This window comes from Phodopus roborovskii, unplaced genomic scaffold (assembly GCF_943737965.1).
Source record: "Phodopus roborovskii unplaced genomic scaffold, PHOROB, whole genome shotgun sequence".
Lineage (NCBI taxonomy): Eukaryota > Metazoa > Chordata > Mammalia > Rodentia > Cricetidae > Phodopus > Phodopus roborovskii.
Window position 1 is genome coordinate 2,216,594 of NW_026125264.1, and position 17,429 is coordinate 2,234,022.

The 17,429-nt window shown below is 50.2% G+C and overlaps 1 protein-coding gene across 2 annotated transcripts in view; it reads left to right on the forward strand.

Moving 5' to 3' along the window:
• Nucleotides 1-17,429, forward strand: part of Nol4l (nucleolar protein 4 like) — a 114,642-nt gene that overhangs the window by 25,219 nt on the left and 71,994 nt on the right. Inside the window, exon 1 of one of the 2 annotated variants that reach the window (XM_051193042.1) lies at nucleotides 11,605-12,431. The exons of the other annotated variant lie outside the window; for it this stretch is intronic. The gene's annotated coding sequence lies outside the window, so the exon portion shown is untranslated. Of the gene's footprint in view, nucleotides 1-11,604; nucleotides 12,432-17,429 lie in introns of those variants that run through there. 2 annotated transcript variants of the gene reach the window in all.

Genomic DNA, 17,429 nt, shown 5'->3' on the forward strand with positions numbered 1-17,429 from the left:
TCATCCTCCTTTGTTCTCCCTTCCCTTCTCTCATTTTCAATGCTGTGGATTAAACTGGGGTCTCTGCATGTTAGGCAAGTATTCTACAACTGAGACACAGAGGTTCATCCCCAGCTGGGTTTTTACTTTTTTTTTTAAAGGCAGGATCTCACTAAGTTTCTCAGACAGGTTTTTTTTTTTTTTTTTTTTTAAAGATTTATTTATTGTGTTTACATACAATGCTCTGCTTACATGTCTGCTTCAACACCAGAAGAGGGCACCAGACCCGATTACAGATGGCTGTGAGCTACCATGTGGTTGCTGGGAATTGAACTCAGGACCTTTGGAAGAGTAACCAGTGCTCTTAACCTCTGAGCCATCTCTCCAGCCCCCTCAGACAGGTTTTTAAAAAATGTTTTGTTTTAACATTTATTTTGTGTGGGTGTGGATGGGAACATGGGGACAACTTGTGGGAGGTGGTTCTCATGTGGGTTCTGAGGATCCAATTCAAGCCATTAGTCTGGCGAGCAGGTGCCTTTACCACCTGAGTCATCCTGCTAACCCCACCAGGTAGGTGTTGACTTATGATCCTCTTGCCCCCAACTCCTGAGTAGCTAGGATTACAGCTCGGCACTCCAAGGACAGGACACGTCAGTCAGTCCTCTCTCTCTCTCTCTCTCTGTCTCTCTGTTGTGGTGTGTGCCTGCGTGTATGTGTGTGTGTGTGTGTGTGTGTGTGTGTGTTTCTGTATTTCTCTCAGGAGAGTCTGTTGTTGTTGTTTTGAGCCAGGGTTTCTCTGTGTGTAGCCCAGGCTGTCCTGGAACTCACTCTGTAGACCAGGATGGCCTTGAGCTCAGAGATCAACCTGTCTCTGCCTCCTTAGTGCCACCATTATGGTTCAGCAGTCTTAAACATCACTCAGGCTAGTCTTGAACTTGTGAGCTCCTGCCTCATCCTCCTGAGTCGTGCGTTTTATTTTCTTGACAGTGTCCATTGAAGCACAGAAGTTTCACATTTATAAGTCCAGGTTGTCTGATGTTTCCTATTGATACTTTCAGTGTCAAATCCAAGAACCATTGCCTAATCCAAGGTCATAGATTCATTTCTGTTTTCTTCTAAGAGTTTCAGTCCCTACATTCTTCAGGTTGTTTTTCTCCTAAGCAGTAAATCTGTGCACTGTTGGCACAAGAGCAAGCAAGAGCGTAAAAGGACATTCTCATTCTTTTTTATAGCTGTATAATACTCAATTTTATGGACATACTATAATTTATTTACCCCATTTTCCATTGATAGACATTCAGAATGCTTGCAGTACTTTGCCTTCTCAAGACTTCAGTGAACATCTGTGAATATAGATGTCCACCCCATACTAGTGAGTATAGTGGGAAGTAGAATTGCTGGGTCCACTGACGTGGGACATGAGCCGTCACTGCCAGCAACTGTGTCTAAAACGTGGGCCGTTCACTGATCACTCTGGGTGCCATGTATCAAACGTTCAAACATGTACTTAGTCCCTAAACAGTGATCGTGACAGTCAGAGTGAAAATCCATCCCCTACAAGGATCTAAGGTCACATGGTCTGTGTGGCTCTTTGACTTTGCACACGCCACTGCCCCCATTCAGACCCTGTATCTTCAGATGGCCTTGGCCACTTCTGGACTAGCAGGAGGAGGAGATTGACAGGTGTGCCTGGAGAGTTGGAGATCACACTTATGTGGGCACAGAAAGTGTGCTCTTCCACTGAGGCATAGCCCAGCTTAGAAGTCTAACTTCAAGTCAGGCAAGACTGGGTTCAGTCCTGGCTCAGGCAGTGTCTTTGAGCAAGTCATTTCCCTTCTGGTGTCTCAGCCTCCTCATGTGAGCGTGGCCCTCTGTCTTACAAAGAGCACTAACTACAATCATTTTTCCTATTGGAAAAGCACTGTGAGAAATAAAAGGGGAAAAATATTGTGGCAGTGGCAGTGTGTGTGTGTGTGTGTGTGTGTGTGTGTGTGTGTGTGTGTGTGTGAGAGAGAGAGAGAGAGAGAGAGCGAGAGAGAGAGAGAGAGAGAGAGAGACAGACTGACCTTCCAGGGAAGAGGACATTTGAATGCAACCTGCAGAGGTGGCTTTGAGTGGGTATTCTGGGCAGGAGGATGAAAACATTTCCTGGGGAGACCCAACACCCATGTCCACTCTACTCACTCCAGATAGAGAAGCTTCAACAAACCAAAAGTACAGACACCACTCAAGTCCAATTTGGTGAACTAATGAGTTTTATTGGGGGTCACTTACAAGAGCAGGAATGACTTAAAGGCAATGGCATCACTAAGGCCCACCCAGGCGGGAACCTGGGGCACACTGCACAGCCTGCAGGCAGCTCCAGAGTGTCCTTTCCAGGTGCCTAGTTGGTTTAAAACTCTCCCTGGCAGCTTGGCTCGTTTCTGTTTCTTCTAGGCAACTGGTTTGGCCTGAGAGTCTTCTCTGCAGCTCAGCTTGCTTCTGTCTGAGAGGGAATCTCAGCTTTTACTGCTTACTCTGGCAGGGTGAGGCCTAGTGGATCTGGTCCCTTTCAGGGACTTCCTGAAGCTGTTCTGAGTTGTCTGCCCTCCTCCATTGCAGTGATCCCTGAGCCTCGGAGGGGGGTGACTGTAGGTGTCCACCTGTGGGTAAGAAATAGGCCACATGTCATAGTAACAGTTCTCAGGAGCTTCCCCAGTGGTCATGACTGAGGCTGATAATAACAGTGATATACAGGCATAGACACTCATGTTTAGAAGGCAGTTTCACAGGCACATCAAATCTATGTAGGAAAAAAAAAAAACCCAAAAAAACATAAAAAGTTGCTTTCCTATTGGGACCCATGACTTCCCCAGCCACAGGATTTTGTCTGGCTTACAGTACCAGGCTTGAACTCTCTCTTGTGGAATGGGCCTTAAATCCAATCAGAAGGCTGTTGGTCTTACCCAGTAGTAGAGCCACTATTGCACAACCAGGCACATCCTGCCTGGAATGTTGGTGTTTCCGCATGCAGGGTCTATAGTCAAGCAGGGTGGTGGTGGTAGGAGTAGCAGATTTGCATGGATCTGTGGGAGCCACCAGAGTAGCTTGAAAGCCTGGAGACCTGGAGGACATCAGATACATAGTTAGAAGCTAGGGAAAGGCCATGGTGCTGTGGGATATTTGTACACTATATATATATCTGTGATTGGTTTAATAAAGAGCTGAATGGCCAATGGCTAGGCAGGGGGTATAGGTGAGACTTCTAGGCAGAGAGAGGAAGTAGTAGATAATTGAGGCACAGGGAGACACAAGCTAGACATGGGGGGGAGTCAAACATACAGAGTGAAAGAAAGGTAAAAAGCCTCATGGTAAAATGAAGATTAATAAAAGCAGTTTAAGTTATAAGAGCTAGTGGGACAAGCCTAAGCTTTCATAATTAATAAGTCTCTGTGTTATTATTTGTGAGCTGGCAGCAGAAAAGAGAGCCTGACCACACCACGGAGCCGGTAGTCTTGCTCAGCATGTTCCCATCAGCAACCTGCACAGTCTTCCCTCACTGACCCTTATGTCTTCTTGAGGAGCAGTCTGAATAATGCTGAGGAATGAGGGGCCAGGGGTCAGGCAGCCTGGGTTGGTCTCCAGCTCTGCCACTTATGAGCTGTGTGACCTTGGCCATTTTTTGTCACTTAGCCTCTCCTGGCTGTAGTTTACTCAGCCATAAAAAGTAGTTGCTGCTGCTTCCTGGGGTCACAGTGACGAGCATAAGGCTCTCTCTCGGGTCCATGTTTGGCATACCGTGCATGCTCCATGTGGTGGTGGCTGCAAGGAAGGCTGTGGCAGTAGGGCATGCATCCTATTTCTGCCTGGGAATGCCAAGGCCTTCTGAGTGAATGGACACTCTGCTCTCTGGGGAATCTGGAGGACTCATTGCTCATCACCAGTCCTGTCAGCAAATGAGTTGCTGGGAGTACTTGCTTTATGCCAGGCCCTAGAAGATGTGGGACCATCTCACAGAACTGACCTGACCCAGGGTGCTGAAAGCCAGACTCATCATTTAAGATACTCGGGCTTTCTTCCTGTGTTCCCCTTGTCCTGGACCAGATATCATACTTGCTAGCCAACTGCCTTTGTCCTTGAGCCATACCTTCAACTTAGGAATTCAAAAACATTTTTTTTTTTTGAGACAGGGTCTCATTACATATCTCTAGCTGACTTATAACTCAGTATGTAGACCAGGCTGGCCTTGATCTCACAGAGATCTGCCTGACTTTGCCCGCAAGAGCTGGGATTGGCATGCACCATCACATGCAGCCAGGAATTAGAATTTTAAGTTAGTATCTTATCACTTAGGCTTTTGCTGCGCTCCAAAGTCTGGATGGAAGGATAATGGGATGGAATGGCCTGCTCTGTCCTGCCCTTTTCATAGAACAGACTTGGAGAGTGAGTGTAGAGGCTGGCCCTGAACTGCTAGCTCATGTTTCTGCCCAGCTCCTATGGTGCTCAGGGTTGGCAGATGGTAGGATACTCTTGCATACTGGATAGAGCTCAAAGATGAGAACAGGCAGGGAGTGGGTGTGTAAGAGAAGAGAGTCAAGGATTCCTCCAGGAGCCTACCCTGAGCAGGAGATGCTGGAGAAGGCCCTTGGTGCAGCAGGCTGAGTGGCGAGCACTTGGGGCTGTGGACCAAATGCTTGCTGGACAAGTGCGTGTTTTCCCCTGGTCTCCTAGAGAGTCCCTGGATTAATACTTTCAGAGCTATCCAGTTGACTGTCTGGAGGCAGAGAAGAGGCCCAAACTGTTGTTGTGAACCTGGTGTCACTCTGAGATGACCAGGAGATAGACAAGACAAGGTCCCTGAGGATGCTATCATATACAGATCTTGTCTTAATTTCAGGCTTTCTCCTTCCGTGGAATCTTCAACTTTTTAATGTCATAATAACTTTAAAATTGTAATACACACTCATGGCTCTCTAAAACATATCCATAGCCTGCACTGGGCCTGTGGCTTCCTGGTTAGGGTCTCTGGTGTGTATGGGTGAGTTAGACTACCTGGATCCAGTCCTAGCTGTGGGTCCCTGAGTGAGTGACATCCCTGAAGAGCTTCCAGTTTCTCATCTGGAAAATGGGAACGATAACAGTGCCACCTCCTGGTGACAGAGTAGTTTCTGGACTGACAGTTAAACACTATTCATGATGGCTTTTGTCAGTGACTTGAGTGTTTGAGCTGACCTGGGAGTGAGATCGTCTGCCACTGACTTGCTATGTGAACTTGGCCTGGTCTTAGTCCTCTCTGAGATGGAGTTAGAAGATGCCTGGGTGCTTCAGAGGCGTCTGAGTGCCCCTCTAGCTACCATCCCTCTCCGCCTCTCTCCTTCCAGCCTCGCCCACCTGTCACTTCCCACCCTCTACCCTGTCACCAAACTGATCTTTGAAAAACCACAAATCTCAGCATGATCTTTTCCTGCCTGGGGAAAGTTGATGTTGATGCCCCCACTGCCTTCAGGAATAAGCCCTGGTCTGGCGTGGACAGGAGGGGCTGTCTTCATCATCCCTTCCCACTACCCCTGCTTGTATTCTAGCCGCATACAGCCTCTGCTCCTACCTTGATGGCCACATGTCCCTTGGTGCTGGCACCCCCACCCCCTACCACAGCCCACATTCCTGCCTTCTCATCTTCCCCACGGTTCCTCAGATCTAACACTTCCTTTGCCCAGTGATCCACCCACACCCCACGGCCCTAAACCCTTCTGTTTCTCTTTATTATCCCTTTCTCCATAGCCCATTCTCTATGAGTAGACAGGAGTCTGTTGACTCATACTTGCCATTCAAGAGGCTGAGGCAGGAAGATTGCTACAAGTTCCAGACCAGCCTGGACTACATAGTGAGTTCTAGGGCACTCTGACCTAAAGCATGATACCCTCAAATAAATAATAAGAATTTGGATATGTCACTACCTGCTTAAAACCTCTCAGTCACCGCCTATGGCACTGGGAGTAAAGACAGGGCTTCCAGACACAGGTTTCATGCTGTCTCACTTAGGATGGCAGCTGCCTTCCTGCCTGCCAGCCTTTTGCCCAGCCTGCTTGCCTTCTAGAGTGACTTGAACACTGTCACTCCAGCAGTTTTTGTGGTCACCACACCTCACTGACAGGTGAGACTTGCTCCTTCTAGTGACCAGGCTGCAGAACCTTCCGGGTGATACTGTAGGCACCCTTCCTCTTGGCAAAATGGTCCAGCCAAAGTCACTTCCTCTGTGAAGCCTTCTTTCACACAGCTCCCTGGAGATCATTCCTTCCCACCCCATCTCCAGGCAGCAGGGACAGCCCCACGGTGGCTCCTGTTAGATTGGTCCTCTTGCTGTGGATCCCCACACTCAGTACAGTTCTCACAGAAGCTGCTGGAGGCAGGAGGGTGTGCTAAGTGCTTGAACACACCCTCTCCTCAGCCTTCAGGACCCCATGGGGTCAGCTCCCCTAAAAGCCCCATTTTAAAGAGAAGCCAACAGAAGTTTGAAGAGATACAGTCACGTGTCCTGCCCGAGGTCACCAGCCAGTCTGCCTGAGCAGGAGCAGTTAGTAAGTACGGCAATGACTATAGACAGCACCTTTCACATGCCAGGTACTGGGCTGAGCCCTGCACACATTCCAACCTCTCCGGGACATCTATAGCACCCCGCCTCAGGTCTGGGAAACTTAGGTACAGGCACTCAGGAAGCTAGATACAACAGGGTCAGGCTTTGGCTTGTGCTGTCTGGGGCCTGGTCATGCCTGCCACACTGTGATATACTCAGGCATGGTAAACTCCCTCTGACCTACCTGGGAGGCTATTAGCACCCCAGCACCTGGGCTAGCCCCTAGCACTGGGAGGTACTGCCCAGTGGGTGTGTAATGAATGAGGGAACAGGTAGTTGGGAACATGGGTCCTGCCCCAGCCATTCTGCAGCTGTTTCCTGAAACCTAAAGGTGCAGCCACCCCTCTTCTAGCCACGGTGACCCCCAGCACCCTGTTGTCCAGACAGCCCTAGGGAGGGAACAGATCCATAAACATGAGGCTCCCCAAGGGCTCAGGAGGGGCACTGGGCGCTGTACAAGTCCTCAATATTATTGCTTTATTGTCATTTAAATGGAGCCTGCCTCAAACAGGCCACCCAGTTCTAGCCACCAGCGCTGGACAAAACCTCCATTGAAAAGCCAATTACAATCACTCCATCTAAATTGTCATGGATTTGTATAGAAAATTACATCTCCATTTAGTCCTGAAGCAACGTCCTGGGCATGGACAGAGGGGAGGCTGGCCCATTTACCTCGCCAGCACAGCGCGGGTGCCGCAGGCAGAGAGAAAGCCCAAGCTGCCGGCCTTGGCTAGCCCAGGAACAAAGGCCAGTTTGTGGGGGCCCAAAGAGAAGCTGGGCCTCTGAGGGCGTCTCAGATTCCAGGCCTGGGCCGATGGACCCTGCACTGCCAGCTGGTCTCCCCTGCTGGAAGCTCTGGCCAGACAAGCTTCTGACAGCCGGCTTTAGGCGGCCATCAGCCCTGCCACTATCCAAGGGGCCTGGAGCTTGGCTCATGTCCACACTGCCAGGAAATGAAGGAGGTTAGCCTGGAGACCACTTGCCTAGTATCTTGAGAGTGTGGGTCATCCGTCCATCCATCCATCCATCCCTGTTGCTAAAGGATCTTTGGGCAGTATGAAAAGAATAGTTATGTAGAAATCAGCTCCAGCCTCAGGTGTCCTGGGTTCCAATCCAGACTCTGCCCTTAGTAGTATTTTCAGTCCTGAAGCAGTTGCTGAGCACCTATTCTATGCCACAGACTAGAACATGGCTGAACTAAGGACAAATTGCTGAACTCGTGGCAAAATGCTGCCTCTCCTTGTCCCTTAAAGCCAAAGGGAGATGTGCTCTTTTGTGAATGACCCAGACTCTGAGCACATGAACAGGGGCTGCCTGGGTTTTGTGGAAGAGGCATGTGAGTTCTAAAGGAATAAGGCAGAAGGGCCCTCCAGGCTGAGGAAACAGTGCGTGTTGGGCTGGCTGGAGCGGCAGAGTGGGCCACTGGTGCCTCTGTGGGCTGCTTCTCCAAGAATTGGTTCACTCATCTGTACTGTGTGTGTGCTGCTGCTGTTCTTACTAGGGTTAGTCCGGGGCCCTGCCCAGGCAGACCTCAAAGAGTATTTGTGGACACACTCATACTCACCTTGGGTGCATGTGTGTGGAGCCAGGGGTTCTTTCTGTGAGTGTGACTGCATTCAGTTGTGTGTGAGACTGTCCCATGACTCCATGTGGTTGTGTGACTGTGAGGTCATGTGTTCATGTATGTAACTGTGACTGTTATCATCTGACAGTCACTAACATTTCCAGTGGCCTTGTCCCCACACAGTGCTCTCAGACCGGCTGTGCGTGGCTGGGTCAGACTGTGTGCCGTGGCCTAACCCTTGTCTGTCTGGGCCCAGCTGGGACAGCTGGCAAGCACAGAAGCGATGCTAGGGCATGACAGGTGGGTGCAGTAGGTAAGGAGGGCAGAGTTCCCATCCTCCCCCACCCAGCCCTACCAGGTAGACTGGCCAATGCAAAAACCACCCCATCAGGAACTGCTCTGTGTACAGAAAACACGTTCTTCTGGTATCAGCTCAAGTTTGGCAGGAAGTGGCTTTCTGGGTGGCAGGAAGTTGGATTCAGCTCATATCAGCACCAACCGAGGGAGCAGGAGAGAAGTTATCTAGGGTTAAACAGAGTTACCAAGAAGAGGGGCCCCCAATTCCCCATACTCGATAGTGTTGAGGGCCAGCCTACCCCTCCTGGTCTTTTGGGATGGGGATGGTAGAGGGTTGGAAAGAAGAGTTGCCCCAGTCAAGTACCTACTGGGTCTAAGACCCAGACAGCCCATTATCCCTTTTTGGTCTATTTGTAAACGCAGACTTGACCAAGGTCACCAAAGCAAGGGGCTCACAGTTACCTAAAGATATGAAAACCCAAGCAGAGGAACAGAGAAGATGCAGCTGGGACAGAGCTGGTGGGACCCAGGCACGCAGAGCAATGAAAAGTGTCAGCAGAGACCTGTAGTGTGCCCACAGTGTGCAAGGCCAACCCATGCATGCCACAACTGATCGTGAGGTTCCCAACCCATTTTCCAGATGTGAAGCCAGTAAGACCAGAGTGCCTCACATGATGAGCCAAGCCTGGAGTCTAGGGTTGCTTCTTGAAGCACAGTTTGTTTTCTGGTCACTTCCTGTGCCTAGCTTCTAGGGAAGCACAGTGGCTATCTGCAAAGTGATGCCTGCTGAGGAGTTGACCCTGTTGTCCAGTGGCAAGCCAGGGTCAGACTTGAATAGGGTGGCTCCTTTTACCATGCAGCAGGGAATGTTCAGCCCTGGCAGTGTAGAGAGAAAGTCAAGGCCCTGCCCTTAGGCTGGTACTCAGCCACTGGAATGGGTTCTGTGACTGGCCAGGAACGGAGTTCTCCTAAGGCCCAGCCCTAGACCAGCTGTGTCCCTGACCCCTACTTGAGCCCCTGGCAAGGAGGCTGCTGGCCTTGTTCTCATCCCAAAGCAGCACCAAGCTGTTCTCTGGCTGAGATGCTGATTTGAAACTCAGTTTGCATGTCGTTTGCACATTACTCAGTGTGTGTCAGAAGGTACGAACATCTCCCTTTCCGGGAGAGGGCTGCCTGCTGGAGGCCCCCCTGCCCTCCTCCAGACAGCAAAAATGCCAGCCGGCTAGACGGGAGCTACGCCCTGGCCTCTGACAGCACCCGCCTGCTGCCACCTCCCCCATTCCCTCCTCGAGCCAAATTTAGGCTGCTCTGCTACTGAGAGACGGGGAGAGAGGAGGCAGGAAACCCTGAGATGGAGGCTGCTAAGCCAAGGCCCATATAGGGTGGGGCTGCCCCAAGGGTACCTCTGTCCCTAAATCCCTGGGCCTAGCCTCTCCCCTCTTTTCCCCACTGGAATGAAGCCCAATTGGGGAACACTGGGTTCTCTGACACAGCTCAGGATGCTGTCTGCATTGTCCATCATGGATGAGAGAGAGAGAGAGAGAGAGAGAGAGAGAGAGAGAGAGAGAGAGAGAGAGAGAGAGAGAGAGGTCATGGCCAGGGCAGTAGGGAAGAGATCAAATAGCATCCTCCTACCCCAGACACTTGCCGCCACAGCCACTGACATTGGGTCCCAAGAGCTGGCTTTGCTTATCTGCACTTCCTGCCTTTCCTTGCCCAGCTCTGAGCCCAGCTGAGTTTGAGGGGACTGACCTCTTTCCCAAAGGTTCCATCACACCATGGACCAGCTTCTTGTCTTGGTTTGTCTTAGTTTTTCTATTTGGGAGACCGGGAGAAGAATGACTTCCAAGTGGCTGTCTGTGCTGAGACCTAGGGTTTCTGAAAGACTAGACATAAATTAGGAGCAGTGGCTTCAGGCCTAGAAGCTTGCTGGATTTTTCAGTGACTAAGAGAGGTGGCTTGTAACAATGCTGGGGACAGGGCTCGAGTAAGCTGAGCCAGGAGAAATGGGAAAGACGTGAGCTGGATTGCAGCCACCTCAAATCCAGAGGTGGAGCAATAGGTTCCAGTAGCTGAGGCCTGGGTGCTAGAATAGGGCTGCCTGGGTTTGAAGCCATCGTCAGTTTTCTGCATCTCTTTCCTCACCTGTAGCATGGGAGTAATAAATGAGGCAGTGAATGTCTGGCACATAGTAGGTGCATCACGATGCCAGCCACCAGAGCACTTGGGAGGTTCCAGGGCTGTAACAGATATGGATATGAAGGGAAGGCATTGTGGCTCCGTGGCCAAATGGAAGCCATCAGGATGGGTGTTCAAGTCTGCGTGACCCTGGGCAAGTGGCCACACCCCGCTGAACCTTAGGAGAGGAGCAGCGAGGCGCTTACCTTGGAGGGTCTGGGAGGACTGCTCGAGCTCAGGCTTGGCACAGCGCCTGGCACATAGCGGGCAGTCCCCGAAGGATCCAGTGGTACCGCCCCGCACAAAGGACAGGTGGGCAGCGTTGGGATGGAGGGCGGAGCAGGGCAGGTGTGCTGAGAGCCAGAAGGCGGGGCAGGAGCCGGGAGGGAGAAGGTGTACGGGCGCGCGCGCAGCAGGTGCGCGTGGGATGGGCGGGGCCCTCGAACGGGCGGGGTCTCCAGGTGCTCGGGCACGCGCTAGGAGGCGGGTGCCCTGGGCGCACGGCCGCAAAGCGTCCCTGTGTCTTTAACGCCCCCCTCCCCGCGTCCCCCCACCCCTTTGTGCACCCCCCTAGCCGGGCTGCAGCCGCGGAGCCGTCCCCCCTGCACTGACAGCTGGTATCTAATTACTGTGTGAGAATGGAAAGTCAGGCTGTCCCAGCTCCGGGGAGAGGGGATTAACGTCTCCTGCAGAATACACTTCCTCTGGTGGGTTGCCATGGTTACTCTCATTACCTGCCTGCCCGGGAGGAGCCGTGCGAGCCGCTCCAGCAGGCCCTCCGAACCCGGGCCGGTACACGCACGCGCGCGCGCGCGCGCCTGTCTCCCCGCCCCTTCTCTCCGGGGGCGCACGCGCGTGCGCCGTGGGGGAGAGCGAGCGGTCTCACCCCTGCCCCTCATCCCGCCCTAGCAGCTGTCAGCGGCGCGCGCGGCCCGCCGGCTCCTGCGCGCGCTGTCAACAGTCATTAGCGCGCGGGCCGCGCCCCTCCCCCTCGGCCCCCCAGCCCGGGGTGGGGCCCGCACCTGGGGCCCCCTGCTCGTTAGCGCACCCGGGCCTCCCGCTTAGGTCCGGAGGGACCTGTCGGGCTCAGAGACGCCTCCTTCTTCCTTGAACCCATTCAGCGGTCCGGTCCCCAGTCCCAGCCCTCGGCTGAGACTCCCGAGGGAGGCGGGACCCCAGAGTCTGAGGGCGCCCCTCCTGCAGTGGTGACGACAGCGGTCATTTATGAATGTCTCGAGAGGGCAGGCATGTTTGTGCTTCACTTGTGGTTACCGCAGCCCTCCTGTGAGGTGGTGAAAGCCATGGTGCCTATGGTGTCATTTCACACTTGAGGAAACTGAGGCGCAGCCCCTCCTCATCCGAGGGCAGGGCTGGATTGTCTTCAGGCTCTGACTCACCTCTAGGAGCACTCCTATTGCTCAGATCAGCCAGACCCCTGCAGCCAGTCCCTGACCCTGCAGTACCTCCCAAGGGAGGCTCCTTCTCTGCTTGTCACTTATTCCCCAGCACGTCTCTCTCCCAAAAGGGTTGCTTTGGCCCGCTGCACTCCCTCCCCTCCCCTTACCCTGTCAGGAACCCCAGAGTTAAAGCCAAAAGAAAGAAAGAAGAGCAGAAAAGGAAAAGGCTACTGGGAGCAGCTTGAAGGATGTGGCACCTCGCTGTGGTTTCGGGGTCCATCCCAGGCTCTTTCTCTGTGGCCCCGGGTGTGCATGTCGGTCCTCGGCGTGATTTGAAAGAAGATAGAGGTTCAGCGAAGCAGAAAGGAGGTCTTGGAATATGTGAGGCTGTTCCAGATGGCAGGTGCGACTCGATGGCAGTGCTCCGCACTAACAGTTGGAGATTGAGCACTGGGTGGAGAGGAGGCAGGTGCTACATTGAGCCCTTAGTGCCTTGCTTATGCATTTATTTATGGGTGTGGGGGGCTCCTCCCATTGCCCCATCCAGGTCTGCAGAGCTCAGTGGCACTGGAGGGCAGAGAATTCCAGTGTGAGCCTTGCTTTGAAGGGATTTCTTGTTTTCAGTTAGGTTAATATTTACAGTCAGGAGAAGTAAAAATACTGTCACTTGTATTTGAGCAGGGCCCTCCTTGGCCATCTGATTGCCCCTTACAAATCATCAGCAGTTTTTCTTGGGGCTCTGAGAGAGACCTTTGGAGGTTTGGGTGATGCTTCTTCATTCTACTTTTCCAAGTCTCTCAGTTTTCTGTGCTTTTACGATCTCTCCACCTCCTTACCCCTCTGTGCGTGGCTCCTCTGCTGGGGTGAGAGTGGGGATGACTCCTCACCTTGGTTCTTTTAGCTCCACCCAGGACTGGAATAAGACCTTATCCTGAAGCTTCCCAAACTCAAGTCTTGGACAAACTGATTAAAGCTAGGAGCAGGCCTGAGAGGAACATGCCCAGTGTCTTTTGCTGTGTTCTCAGCCTCATTATGGGCTGGCCTAGATGGGATGGAGCAGCATCATTGAGTTTGCCTGTGCAATCAACCCCCTGAAGTCCCAAACTCCCACACAAGTGGAAGCCAAAGGTTTTTCCCCTGGGGTGTGTTCTGCTGACTGATGCTGGCCTCTAGTAGCAATCCCGTTGATGTTCATGCCTCGTTAAGAGTTGGATCTGGAATGCACCAAGAGTGCATATTTTAAGGACTTTCTCCATGGTTCCTTCCTCTCCCTTAGGAGGAACCCACTTGAGAAATGCCCCTGCTGTTTAGCAACCTCCTCTCAACCATGGCCTCCTTGTGGCTGGAAAGCATAGTCCATTGTAGTGATGAAGCTATACTAAAAGGTGCCCAGTGGCTTGAAACAATGTTCCCATCTTGATAAGTATGTAACCTATTGCCAGCCAGCAACTTCAAAGTTGTTGAGATGATGCCATTCATTAGCATTTGTACTGTACTTGCTATCAAGGCCAGGGGTCCATTTAATTGTCTTCTGTAGGAAAGGGACAAGATTCCATCAGAGGCCTTGACCTAAGGGATACCATGAGATCACCTGGCAGGAGCCTAATGGCCTGCTAAGACCCACTGTTTCCTCTCATTGGTCTTCAGCCCTGTATAAAAGAATTCCCTTTTGTTAAAGAATCCAAGGAATCCAGAAGACACCCGCCAAGATCCTCCTAAAGGAACTTTGCCAAGAAGCCAAAGTTCAGGGTCAGGCTTGTGGGGGTGGGGGGTGGGGGGTGTCCTTGAATCTATAGTAACATTGCCCAGTAAGAGTCTTCTTTTCCACACCCTGTTAGGAAAGGTAGCCTTCGCTAGAGATGAAAATATTAACACACATGGCCTGGAAGCCCAGAATGTGGTGGCTGTATTTAATGATCCAATGTCAGTTTCATTACTGCCTGCCTTCATATCTTAATCATGGAGATGTTATAATCAGCATTTCTCAAAATCTCCTTGCATTATACTCATTTTGGGATGGACTTTTTAAAACCTCACAACAAAGACTTGGTAGGCTGAGGTAGACCATGAAAATATGTGGGGTTTGTGTTTGTTTGTTTTTGGAGATAGAGTCTCATGTAGCCTAGGCTGTCCTTGAGTTCCCAATACAGTAAAAATGTAGCTTGGACTTCTGATGCTCCTGTCTGTGCTCTGTAAGTACTGGTATCATGGGTGTACGTCACCATGTACAGTTTAAGTGATGCCAGGGATTGAACCCAGGGCTCTCTGATCATGCTAGACAAGCACTCTACCTACATCCTCAGCCCCCAAACACATTTTTAACAACTGCTTGTATGATTCTTTTTATATAATTGATGTTATTTTATGTGAATTAGTGTCTTTCTGGCATGTGTCTGTGTGAGGGTGTTGGATCCCCTGGAATTGGAGTTACAGACAGTTAGTGAGCTGCCGTGTGGATGCTGGGAACTGAACTCGGGTTATCTGGAAGGACAGCCTGTGCTGCTGAGCTATCTCTCCAGCCCCCCATTTTTAATTATTGTTTGTTTGTCTGTTTTTGTTTTTCAAGACAGGGTTTTTTTTTCTTTGTGTAGCCTTGGCTGTCCTGGAACTAGCTTATGTAGGACCCACACTTGGAGGACCAGAATTCTAAATATTTTGTAATATCAGTTACATGTAAAGTAGACATTTTGTGATAGCTTCAGTTGTTTGCAATCCAGATTTTGGATCAGAATTCAAATGGGCTGGCTTTAAGGGAGTTGGCAACATCTAAGAAAGTTGGTAGTTCTACAATTTTGAAATGAATGCTATGTCCACTTAGGTTTGCTTGGTTCTAGTTGGTTGTTCTGGAGTTGGATGGTTCCGGAGTATGTTACCATGGCAATGTTCTTCCATACAGAGAAAAAATTCTCAGTGACCTGGTATTTTTTCATGTCCTTTCCCATGAAATGCTATAGAGTTCCTTTCCATCATTTCTGCCTGGTATTTCTGGGATAGTCAAGGGAATCCAGGTCCCTTCTGACCCAGTCCTATAAGTAAAATGAAGTCAATACAGTGAGTAGTTTGTTTAGAGCAGTGGATTAAAGGATGCTGACTTGGGTATTAGGCAGAAGTGAGCTAGCAGGGGCATCCCAATGCTAAGGAGGGGACTGGAGATCCTCCTTAGGGGCAGAGCACTTGCCTGGTGTGTACAAGGCTCTGGGCTCAAAATCATCAGTACAGGGCATGGGTAGGGATTGGACAAGGCTATCGGGAAAGACACTTTGTGTTCCCTTAATTAGCAGCTCTCTCATATTCCTGTCTGCATTCTGAGCAAGGGAAGGCATGCCCCTCCTGCAGCATTTACCATAAAGGTCATTACCTTCATGGACGCAGAGCCTGTGACTGCTGCCAGATCGCCTTGTTACCATCTTCCTGGGGTTCTCCTTGAAGGCCAGATAGACATTCTGGGGTTCTTCCTTTAGGGTGTTAATGCACACAAGGTCCAGGTGCAAACCATGTGTGAACTGAGATCTGTTTGTTACAGGCTCTCCCCAACCAGAGATAGAACCCAAGGTTGAAAATAAGCAGTGTTTTGTTTTGTTTTAATAAGGTCTTCCTCTATGGCTCCCTGTGTGGTCTGGATCTCACTATATAGCCCAGGCTGAACTTGGCCTTGAACTCCTTCAGCCTCCGCAAGTGCTGGGATTACAGGTGTGTACCACCATGCCCAGGGGAGCAATCAGTTTTTAAAGAGGGAGTTACTGATAAATGCTCCCTTGAAGTTTCCCTGGGATAATTTAATGATCACACTGGACCAGGCACAAAGCCACTGCTAACCCAAGTGTACCTAAGAATAGAGGTAGGCGGCTAGGCCAGGGACATTCATTTTGGGATTTTTTTTTTTTTTTTTTTTTTCTGTTTGTTTGAGACAAGGTCTCATTTTTGTAGTTCTAGCTGGCCTGGAACTTAATATGTGTAGGCTGGACTGGCCTCAAATCCCCAAACGCTCCGGGGCTAGAGAGATGGCTCAGAGGTTAAGAACACTGGCTGTTCTTCCTGAGGGCCTTTAATTCAATCCCCAGCAACCACATGGTGCTCACAACCATCTGTAATGAGATCTGGTGCCCTCTTCTGGCCCACAGGTACATATACAGGCAGAACACTGTATACATAATAAATAAATAAATAAATAATTTTTAAAAAGTCACAGAGATTCACGTGCCTCTTCCTCCTCAGTGCTGGGATTAGTGGTATTCACCACCACACCTGAGACCATTGGCTGGAAAAACTTAACTGTCCAAGTTGGAGGAATTAAGTAACTATTTAGGAATTATTTAGGAATTAAGTAACTATGCATCTCTACTGGATGTGGGTATTACCTCATGTGACCCAGTTCGTTCGTAGTGACCAGATGAGTGATAAAAGCAGATTCCTAAACACAGGGAGTCTGGGCTCAGTGAGTCCAGAGGGAGGAGGTGAACATTTACCAAGTGTCATGTGCCAGGTGCCTCTCACAAACTCTTACTCACATTTTCTTTTTCATGTATGTATGCCCTGTACATGTGTGTGTTTATGTGTGTGTGTGTGTGTGTGTGTAGAAGACTGAGCCTGATATTGAAATTATTTTTGTTGTTGAAATTCTTGCTTGTTTTTGTTTTGAGACTTGGTATCACTGTGCAGCCCTGGCTGGTCTGGGACTCATTATGTAGTCCAGGCTTGCCTCAGACTCAGAGCTCTACCTACCTCACCCAGCAATGTCTTTCTAAATAAATTCACTATAACTGAGCTTGGGCAAACAAAAGTAACCCCAGAACTTTAGAAGTGAAAACAGGGGAGCTAGAGAGATAGTGATTAAGAGTACCAGCTATCCTTCCAGGGGATGTGGGTTCAATTCCCAGCAAATGTGGCAGCTCACAACTGTATTTAACTCCAGTTCCAGGTTATCTGACACCTTCTTCACATATGCGGTACATGTATATATCCATGCAGACAAGACCAAAAAAACAAAAAAACCAAAACTAAATAAATCTTAAAAAAAAAAAAAAAAGTCTCTGGGCTGGGTGATGGTGGTCCACACCTTTAGTCCCAGCACTTGGAAGGCAGAGGCAGAGGGAGCTCTGTGAGTTTGAGGCCAGCCTGGTCTACAGAGTGAGTTCCAGGACAGCCATAGTTATTATACAGAAACCCTGCCTCAAAACTAACAAACAAACAAAAAAATGAAGACAAGAGGATCAGAAATTCAAGGCCTGTGTTAGCTACACAAGGAGGCCAGCTTGGGCTACATGAGACTTTGTCTCAAAAAACTATCAGTGTATTATAACTGACTGTCACAATATTTGACCTGTTTTAACTCTATCAGGATAGTTTTTGAAGATCCTCCAAATGCTGGTAGTTACCAGTCAGCTAATGAACAAACTCTGGC